Source organism: Chrysochloris asiatica, unplaced genomic scaffold (assembly GCF_000296735.1).
Source record: "Chrysochloris asiatica unplaced genomic scaffold, ChrAsi1.0 scaffold00122, whole genome shotgun sequence".
In the NCBI taxonomy this organism is placed as follows: domain Eukaryota; kingdom Metazoa; phylum Chordata; class Mammalia; order Afrosoricida; family Chrysochloridae; genus Chrysochloris; species Chrysochloris asiatica.
The window spans coordinates 9309115-9319959 of record NW_006408640.1 but is presented as its reverse complement, the minus strand read 5'-3'; the positions used below and the strand labels follow the sequence as shown (position 1 = coordinate 9319959).

The 10845-nt window shown below is 38.9% G+C and overlaps 1 pseudogene; it reads right to left on the bottom strand.

Annotated features, from left to right (window-relative positions):
• Positions 1–3906: 3906 nt before the first annotated feature.
• The window catches only part of LOC102838858, a 32394-nt pseudogene continuing 25455 nt past the window's right edge, over positions 3907–10845 (bottom strand).

Below are 10845 nucleotides of genomic sequence, written 5' to 3'. Positions count from 1 at the left end.
CAGTTTTCTAGCCTGGTGGGACCTCACTTAAGAAAAAGATCATGATTGCTTTAGAAGATTGTCAAGTTGATTTAGACTCAGTGGCAACTCCATGTGTGTGAGAATACAACTGTGATGCATAGGGTTTTCAATGGTTGATTACTGAAGTGGTTTCCCAGGGCTTCATTCCCAAAGACACCTCTGGATGAGTTCAAACCCCCAACATTTTACTTAACAGCCAAGCATTTTAAATGTTTGCACAATGCAGAGCTTATTATTTTGTTGTGGATAGAATAATATATACAACAATGATTGCTGTTGTTGTTAATTGCAGTCCTATTGGTTTTGACTGATAGAGATGTTGTATAAGGTTTCTGAGGAGCAGCTAGTGAACCGCTGACCTTGTAATTCAAACTCGCCTTGTGGTCCAGCACATTATCCTCCAGCACCACACCAGAACGCCACAACAATGATAGGATTGCATAACCTGTATGTGGGACTCCACCCCAAACCTCTGATCTCTCATCCAGTTCTGGTTTCCAGGCCAACACCGAGTCATGCCCCTCTGCAAGTGTGGCAAGTACCCAGTGTTGCAGATGCCAGGTCTACCCCAAGGTGGAAGCTTGCAGGCCCCCATGTGATTCTTAAGGCCACTGTGAGCACTTTACCTGGCTTCATCACAGTGGTGTCACTGCAGTTGGTGTTACCCAGTGTGGTAGCTCATGGTGTCACCCCATCCCTACAGACCTCCTCCCATACCAGACCACACCGAATCCTTATTAATGCTTAGTATCAATTTAAAACATCGAATACTATGTGATAAATATCATCTTAAATTGCTTTAATGTAATAATATTCTTTAGATTATATGAATATTAACAACATTGTTGTTGTTAAGTGCTGCTGAGTCCGTTCTGACCCATAGCCACCCTGTATATGGTTTCTGAGGAGCGGCTGCTGAGTTTGAACCACAGACTTTGCATTTCAAGCAAAGCTTCCAGTCGAGTTCTTATCCTACAACACCATGTCAGGACTCCACTAATAACATTGTAATGTTACAAATTACAACATAATTTATATATTATTAGTAACTGAGCAGAAGCCTTTAAATATTTCTTTCTCCTTTCTCTTTAATTACTACTTCATTCTAAAAAAAAAAAAAAGTTATTAGTATAGGTTTACAAATGCTAATTACCACAATAATGTAGCTAAAACACCGGAAAATTTGACGAAACCAGTGGCTATAAAACTCCTGCCACCAATGAAAACAACAGCATGTGCTTGTACTGCATGCAGATGAAACCACATCGCTGTAATTAGGTCATAATAACAGCTCTGACTGGAGCATACAGGACAGCTGAAAAAGTAAGTTAGGACAGTTGTAGCCTCATATGTTTATTGATACATGCTATAACTAACTGCAGGAAGATTTTTATAAAAAATAATACATTCCTGCTGAAACACTGAACAAAAATTTTATAGGCATTTTAGTATCAGCATCTCTGACAGTGTCACTTGGTTTGGTCTGCATACCCCTTAGCTTTCCAGGGAGCAAGAGGCTCAGTCCCACATGTTGTCTCCCACATTTCTGCATCATGGATGTATGAGTACTTCACAGAAAATCCAAAGAGACTATAGTGGAGAAGGCTGAGGGCCAAAAGCCAGCAGTAAGTTCCTCTGGACATTTGGCCTCAGAACCTGGGACCCTGCGACCTCAGCAGAATCCCAGGACTGATACTAGAGAGGAAGTTTCATAAGGCATCAAAAAAAACCCCAAACATACGTCTGCTGAGTCAATTCCAACTCATGACATCTCCATGTACACCCACTCCTCACTTATTAACATGGTTACGTTCCAAAGATGAGGTCATTACGTGAAAATAGATGTTATACAAAAACAGTGAAAGACCATATCAGATCACAAAATGGAGGATGAATACATCATTACCTAACTGTCAGATTTAATCATCACATAACTGCCAAACCACTGAGAATCATGACCCAACCAGGGTGATAACATAATCTTAACCATCACAATCAAAAACGAATACCATCTCATCTTGTTCCTTGGTATTTGTTATTGTCAGAAATGTTGTTAAAGTGACAGATTTTTGCTGTTGCGATATTACATGAGAAATGTCTGATAATGAGATAGTTGGTAAGTGAGAAGTGGGTGTGTTACAGAGTAGAGCTGCTCCATAGTGTTTTTATTTTTATTTTTATGCATGATAGTCTTTATTAACAACTTTATTGGCAAAAAGGAAGAAGGGTAAGTTGAAAATTCAGTCTATTGCTGATGATCAGAAACACTCCATCTCAAATATCCATCTAATTGTCCAAAGAGAATATAACACTTAATCTGTACACTCAATTTCTTTATGGTCATATTATTTAATACATAAATATAAAGGAAATCAAATCACTAATTAAAACTATATTAAATGGAAGATGCTTTATACTAACTTTATGTTGTTCCTGGTCGTACACATGTCCAATAAAAATCAAAAGTTGGACAAACTGCTACTCTTCCACTTAAGTGGATACTTATAACAGTTTCAATTTACAACATCAAGTACTCTGAACTTACTATGAGATGTAGTCCAAGTTAGAAGAGACGTTATAGGGCGAACGTTCTGTTTTTGGAGAGGGTAAGCCCTCCAGAATCATTAAGGTATACTGTTGAAGAATTCTATGAGGAAAAAATTAACGTAGTTGATTTCAACTCATGCAGAGCTGAATTAATTTATTCATTAACTTGTTTGGTGTCATTCTTTCAAATCAAGTATGTTTTAGTCTTTTTCTAGTTCATCCAAATCTTGCCAAGTGAAAAGATTTTCATATACATAATATTAGTGACATTGTATGATAATTTCTGTATTCTATTGGATTAACTTTCTTTGGAATGGGCACAAATATATATCTGTTCCAGTCAGTTGACAGAAAAGCAATCTTTTAAATTTGTTGGCATAGATGAATGAGCACTTCCAACATTGTATCCATTTATTGAATCATTCCAATTGGTATTCCATTAATTCCTAGAGCCTTGTTTTCACCAATGCCTTCAGTCTAGCTTGAACTTCTTCCTTCAGTACCACTGGTTTTTGATCATATGGTACTTCCTGAAATAATTGAACTATTATAGTATTAGTGATTCATTGGGTAGCTGGAACACTGTGGAAGCTTGTCAGAGGTTGGGCACAATTGTGGGCAACCTTCCAGCTTAGACTATGAAAAGTATCTCCAGCCATTCTTTATCATCAGTGAGTTACTAGACTCTGACACTTGGCAGATTTGTTGCAAATAATATTATTTTTAGAAATCCTTTCTTGAGATTAAGGTAATGTATCAATGGCTCTTGAAAAACAGCTAGCATCTATTCGACTGATTATATCTAACCAGGTAACCAAAATGCACAATAAGGACCTAAAGAGCATTTTACCACAGAGGGGGATTAACTGAATAATTAATAGCCTTCTCCATTTAGCATGAATAATTAGGAAGTCTAAGGTAAGTACAGGCTTAGTTCCATTACACTGAAAGAGTTTTAGGCCATTATCAGAGGCATATAAAAAGCAATATTCAGTACAATCAAATTGCAGGACATCAGTGCATTCTCTGAGAGCTTGTTAGAACAAGCTTTGACCCTGAGCCATAATCACTAGAATTTTTAGCACTTTTGTACAAGGATACACTTTAATATATGTTTGTTTCTTGTCCAGATAGACAATATTATTCCAGTTGGAAATCCATCACTTTGTTGCTAATGTGACATTGTGCAGGAAGAGACAGTGAGAGTCTTTATTGGCTTGCATATCACAGACATTTCTGGAGATTATCACATTAGTTTAAATTGCAAATAGGACATTTAAAATGCAAAATACACTGGAATTTCTCTAATGAGAATCACTCCTCTTTGTAGTCCAGTCTCTAAAACTCCCTTCTACAGAAAGCTGTGTAATGGTGTAATGGTGGGGTTCCTGCAATAATGCTATTAGGCTGTGTTACTGCACCTAGGACCTCGTAGCCAGTGGCTATTAGGACTGTATGGCTTTTCGCAGGACCCTTTTCTGCCCTGAAATCATCTTCCTTGTGACTGCTCACTGCCTGCAGGGAACATTATTTCCCAGGGGATGGAGTTAAAAGGCAAGTGCATGGACTGAAATCCAAATTAAAATCAGGTTTCTCCACTGATCACCTTGAAATATATAATTAAAATAGTTCTTTGATTAGAAGATCATCATTTCCTAACATTCCACATGTCTTAAATCAAGATGCAGTTTAGATTTGATGTGAATAGTCAGTTTCATATTGTCTGGTGAGGTATGCAATTAATTTTCTCATACCAAGGAAATATTGTAGAAAAGCAGAGAAACTTACCATGCACAGATTTGTATTTCAGAAAGATGCCAAGAATAAGTTTTAAAAATAATCAGAAAGTTTAAGTTGATGGTTCTTTATTTTCATCTCCTTCAGCTTACCTGTTGGTTTGGAAGAAATGAGAAATGATCCCCTGATCATATACCTTTCTTCCTCCTTTCTTTCCTTTGATACTTGTTGAACAACCATACTATGCCATCCCCTGAGATGGGGTCAGGCATCTGAGTTGTAAGCATGACAATGACTGTTCCCATTGCAGCTCTGCCTGCCTCAGCCTTCGATACTCCCCTGGCTTTCATTTTTCATAATATATGTTACCATCTGACATAGTAAATGCTTTAGTTATTTATTATAAGTGTCCCTTCTCTCTAATGTAAGTTTCCTGATGACAGAACTTTGTGTCTGTCTTATTCACTGTTGACTCCTAAGCAATTTTCTAGGTACATGGTAGCAAGTAGTCATCAAGTTGATTCTGACTTAAGGTGACACCACGCATATCAGAGTAGAACTGTGCTCCATCGAGTTTTTAATGACTTTTCTTCCGAGGCATATCTAGGAAGATTTGAGCTTCCAGCCTTTCAGTTGGCAGTTGAGTGCATTAACTGCACCACCTGGGAACTCCAAGCTATGGTGGTTCTGGTGGTTGTTAAATGTCAGTTCCGACTCATAGTGACCCTGTATAGGGTTTCCAAGGAACTGCTGGTGAGTTTGAAACGCTGACCTTGTATTTCAAACTGACCTTGTGCTCCAGTGCTTTATCCCACAGAGCCACACCAGGCCTCCAAGCATATGGTAGGCTTAGTAACTATTGCTTGAATGAATGACTACTTAGAGGAAAAATATTGTAATCAAGAGAGATAAACCAGTGAAACAAAACAAATAATTACAGTTTCTACAAATGCTGAGTGATGAAAGAGTAAATACGTCATCGGGAGTAAATACATACGTGTACGTGTGGATCTAGGGATAAGAGCGATGGTGCCGGGGGGGAGGGGGGGGGGGCACTGTCCCTGAACAAAATGAGCCAGCCTTGAGGTTGCTGCTCTGGAGGCCATGATAAAGGGTTCGGATTTTAATTGTAAAACAACAGGAAATGAAGGATTTTTAAGTCAATTAACAAGTGCTATGATCTGAACTTCTGAAATTCACCCTCTAGGAGTCTTACCTGAGATTGAGGGTTACTAGTCCTGGTGTGGTGCTGTAGGATAAGCACTGGACCACAAGGTTGTTGATTCAAACCCACCAGTCACTCTTCGGAAACCCTATACTGAGTCGCTGTGAGTTGGAACGGACTTCACAGCGCTTAACAACAGACTGCAAGTATTATGATTTCTACCCTGCCTCCCTTATGGCAGCAACTTCTCTCAGGCTTTAGAAAAAACCCCTGCTCAGTTGTTGTTGTTATGTGCCATCTATTCGATTCCAACTCATAGAGACCCTGTATAGGGTTTCCAACCACCGACCTTGTGGTTCAAACTGACCTATGGTCACTGCTTTATCCCACAGCATCACACCAGGACTTCTGTGAAATCATAGAACCTAGAACTACACGTTTGCACACTGTACCAAACCTTTAAAGCCCTCCTTGTCTGTCTTCTACTGGAGCAAGGAGGCTGCCTTCTTTTCTAAAAAACAGATCTCTCTGACTCCTTTCCTTTTTTAAATGATTGCTCCTGAGCAATCAGAAAAGCTGAAAAAGCAAAATCTGAAAAAGCTACTGTAATTAGCATTGCTAACTTCTTGGCTTCTGGACTCCAGGTGTGGCTCTGTAGGTTAAACAGTAAGCCATAAGGTTGGTTTGAAGCACCAGGTTGTTGTGGTTGTTAAGTGCCGTCGAGTCGGTTCCGACCCATAGCGACCCTGTACAGGGTTTCCGAGGATGTAAATCTTTACGGGAGTAGAAAGCCTCATCTTTCTCCCACGAAGCGGCTGGTTGTTTCAAACTGCTGACCTTAAGGTTCGCAGCCCGATTCATAACCACTATACTACCAGAGCTCGTTTCAAACTCATCAGTCACTCTTTGGAAACCGTATACAGGGTCACTATGGGTCAGAACCGACTCAATGGCACTTAACAACAACAACAACAAATCCCCCTCTGTGGAGTTCTAGTGTAGTGCTGTAGAATAAGCACCACTAAGGAGAAACAAAAGGCAAACTAGTGGCACTGTGGGTTAAGCATTTGGCTGATAACCACAAGGTCAGCAGTTCAAACTCATCAGTCCCTCTGAGGGAAAAAGAGACTGTCTACTTCCATTAAGATCTAAAATCCTAGAAGCCCCATTTAGGGCTGCCATGAGTTGGAATTGACTTGATTACAGTGGTTTTTGGTTTGTTGTTAAGTACCATGGAGTCAGTTCCGACTCATAGTGACCCTACACAGGGTTTCTGAGGCTATAAATCTTTACGGGAGCCGAAAACCTCATCTTTCTCCCATGGAACTGCTGGTAGTTTCAAACTGCTGACCTTGAGGTTAGCAGCCCTATTTGTAACCACTATGCTACCAGAGCTCCTTGGGTTTTGGTTTAGAAAGAGGCAAATAAATGATACCATTTAACTTGCTTTGCTAACCAACTTCAATCAGTGGAATGACAAAGCCAATTATCACAAAACTCTGGAAAGATGTTTCTTGGCATGAACTTTGAAGAAGTTCTTTCAATTGAATTCTCTCAGGCCCTGAGACTGTATTGTATGTGTTTTGTCTTCCTTCAAATGAAACTCCTTCGTTCATCAACTATGATGCATTTTCCTTCACCTGCTTGGAAGGCTGGAGGACTAATTCTAAGGCTGTTTTTTGTTGTTAAGTACTGTCAATTGGTTCTGACTCATAATGACCCTGTGTAGGGTTTCTGAGGATTGGCTGGTGGGTTGGACCACTGACCTTGCAGTTACAGTCAGTGCTTATCCTACAGTGCCACACCAGGTTAGTCTACCTGAATTCAAGCAAGAGTCCTGCCACTAACAACCAGGGCTCCTTAGAATATTTTACTTCTTAGCTCCTTCACTTCTCCCGTCTGTGAAATGAGGGTAATTAATAGCACCTGCTGTGGCACTATGACCTAATTCACTAGACTGAAAAGTTGGCTTGAACCACAAGGTTGGTGGTTCAAATTCACCAGCCACTCCTCAGAAACCCTAGCTAGGGTCTCTATGAGTCAGCACTGACTCAACAACACTTAGCAACAAATCCTAAAGTCAGTTTATTATAGTTTATACATATTATCAAGAAGGACCAATTTCTGAAGGACATCATGCTTGGAAAAGTGGAGGGTCAGCGAAAAAGAGGAAGACTACCAACAAGATGGATTGACACGGTGGCAGTGGCAATGGGCTCAAATGTAAAAACAGTTGTGAGGATGGCACAGGGTCAGCTAGTGCTTAATTCTGTTGGGCATAGGGTGATTATGAGTCAGAACTGACATGACAACATTTAACAACAACAACATGTTAAATCTGTCATACAGTGATGGCTTGTGTGATGCAGTATTGCTAGAATCTATGTCGCTGGTATTTGATATACCAGCAGCATTACCCATGGTGGATAAGTTTCAGTGGAGCTTTCAGACTAAGGCAGACTAGGAAGAAAAATGTACCAATCTACTGCTGAAAAAAATTGGTCATTGGAAACCTTGTAAATTGTAGTGTAACATAGTGCTTGAAGATGAACCCCTCAAGTTGGAAGACACTCAAAATACTACTGGGAAAGAGCTGCCTCCTCAAAGTAGTAATGATGTGGTGCTGGTGGTGATGTACCGTGGAGTTGGTTCCAACTCATAGTGACCCTGTGTAGGGTTTCCGAGGCTGTAAATCTTTATGGGAACAGAAAGCCTCATCTTTCTTCCACAGAACAGCTGGTAGTTTTGAACTGCTGACCTTGAGATTAGTAGCCCAACTGGTAAATGCTGCACTATCAGAGTTTCTTAATGATATAGATAGAGCAAAATTTTAGCTACCAGGAGCTTCCTTTTCTGATATGGCACAACTCAAACTGAAAAGAAACAGCTGAAAACATCCATGAATAATTTGAATGTGGAGTGTACCAGTTTGTATCTAGGAAATTTGGAAGTTTTCAAAAATGAGATCAATATCTTAGGCATTAGTGAGCTAAAATAGACTGGTATTGGCCATTTTCAGTTATACAATCATATGGTCTACTATACTGAGAATGAGTAAATAAAAAGGCAATGGGGTTACATTTATCATTAAAAAGAACATTTCAAGATGTATCTTGAATTGCAATGCTGTCTGTGATAGGATAATATCTATGCACCTACAAGGAAAACCAGTTAATATGACTATTATTCAAATTTACACACCAACCAGTAATGTCAAAGATGAAGGAACTAAAGGCCTTTACCAACTTTTTCAGTCTGAAATAGATCAAACATGCAATCAAGCTACATTGATAGTTACTGGTAACTGGAATGAGAAAGCTGGAAACAAAAAAGAAGCATCAGCAGTTGGGAAATATGGCCATGATAATAAAAATGATGCTGAATATTGCTTGATAACAATTTTTCCAGACCAATGACTTAGACATTCATTGCAAATACATTTTTCAACACCATAACCAGCAACTATACTCATGGACTTTGCTGGATGGAATCACATGGATTACATCTGTGAAAAGAGATGATTCCGAATCTCAATATCATCAGTGAAAACAATGCCAGGGACCAACTTTGGAACAGACCACTAATTACTCTTATGCAAGATCAAGTGAAGCTAAAGAAAATGAAAACAAATCCATGAGAGCCAAAATACAATGTTAAGGAGGTCCCACCTGAACTTAGAGACCATATCAAGAACAAATTTGACACACTGAACACAAATGATCAAAGACCAGACAAGTTGCGGAATGATAGCAAGGATATATGAGGAATGAAAAAGGTGATTAAGAAGATAGGAAAGAAAGAAAAAAAACAAAATGGAAGTCCAAAGACACTCTGAAACTTGACCTAGAATGCACAAGGAAAACATGAAGTAAAAGGGCTGAACAGATATCAAAGGGTGTCTTGAAAAGACAAAGTATTATAATTCAATGTGCAAAGACCTAGAGTTAAAAATCCAAAAAGAAAAACACACTCAACATTTCTCAAGACAAAATAACTAAGGAAAAAATCTAAGCCTCAAGTTGAAATAATGAAGGATTCTATGGGCAAAATATGGAACAATGCAGGAAGCATTAAAAGAAGATGGAAGGAATATACAGAATCATTGTGCCCAAAAGAATTTTCTGGCATTCAACTATTTCATAAAGTAGCCTATGATTAAGAGCCATTGTTATTAAAGGAAGAAGTCCAAGCTGCACTGAATAAATAATTTCTGTGTTCTGTAGGATCACCTTTCTTTGGAATGACCACAAATATGGATTTCTTCCAGGCCAAAATTCTAGGCATAGATGAGTGAGCGCCTGCAGTTTTGCATCAGTTTGTTGAAACCTTTTAATTTTTATTCTGTCAATTCCTGGAACCTTGTTTTTTAGCCAATGCTTTCAGTGAAGCTTGGACTTTTCTTTAATATTGTCGTTTCTTGTTCATATGCTGCCTCCTGAAATGGTTAACCATTGACTAGTCCTTTTTTGGTACAGTTACTTTTTTTCTTTTTTTACAGTTACTTTTTGTATTCCTTCATTTGATGCTTTCTTTGTCATTCAATATCTGGCCCTTCAGTATTTCAACTCAAAAACTGAATATATTCTTCAGTTATTCTGACTTGAGAAATGTGTTCTAATTTTTTGGTTTTCTAGTTCCAAGTCTGCACGTTTCATTTGGTCCTGAAAGGTGAAAGTTTTGCTCTAGCCATGTCTCTGGAGTTCTGATGTGGTGTTAGAGCACTGAACTCTAATTGCAAGGTTGCCAGATCAAGCCTACCAGCCACTGTTCAGAAACACTGTACAGGGTCAGTATGAGTCAGAACCAACTTGACTGCATTTAACAACAAAAACATCCACAATCATTAAGATTAACTTTATTTCAGGAGACAGCTCTTCCCCAGTAATATTTTGAATGTCTTGCAACCTGAGGTGCTGATCTTCAAGCAATATTTTCTGAAATATCAGACAATAGTTCAGCAGTAGACTGCCACTTCGTTTTTTCTAGTATGTCTCAGGAAGCTCCACTGAAACCTGTCCACCATGGGTGACTCTGCTGGTATTTGAAATACTGGTGGCATAGCTTCTAGCATCACAACAATAGGCAAGTCACCATGACAGACCAGTGGTAACTGACTATAATAATAACATGAAATAAAATGGAGGAGAGATTGAAGCAAAAATTTTGTTTTACCCCTTAAGCCAAATACATTCATATTCTAAATGTTTGCACATAGAAATATATACTGCAATGCCAGCATGTGTGTATTAAATGCAGCTTCCACTAAACTGCTGTCAGAGACACTAGAACCATTTAACCCCTGTGACACTGTCTTAATCAATTAAGAATGGCTTTATCTCAATAGAGCTGTTGATAATGTTTAAATCCTTGGAATA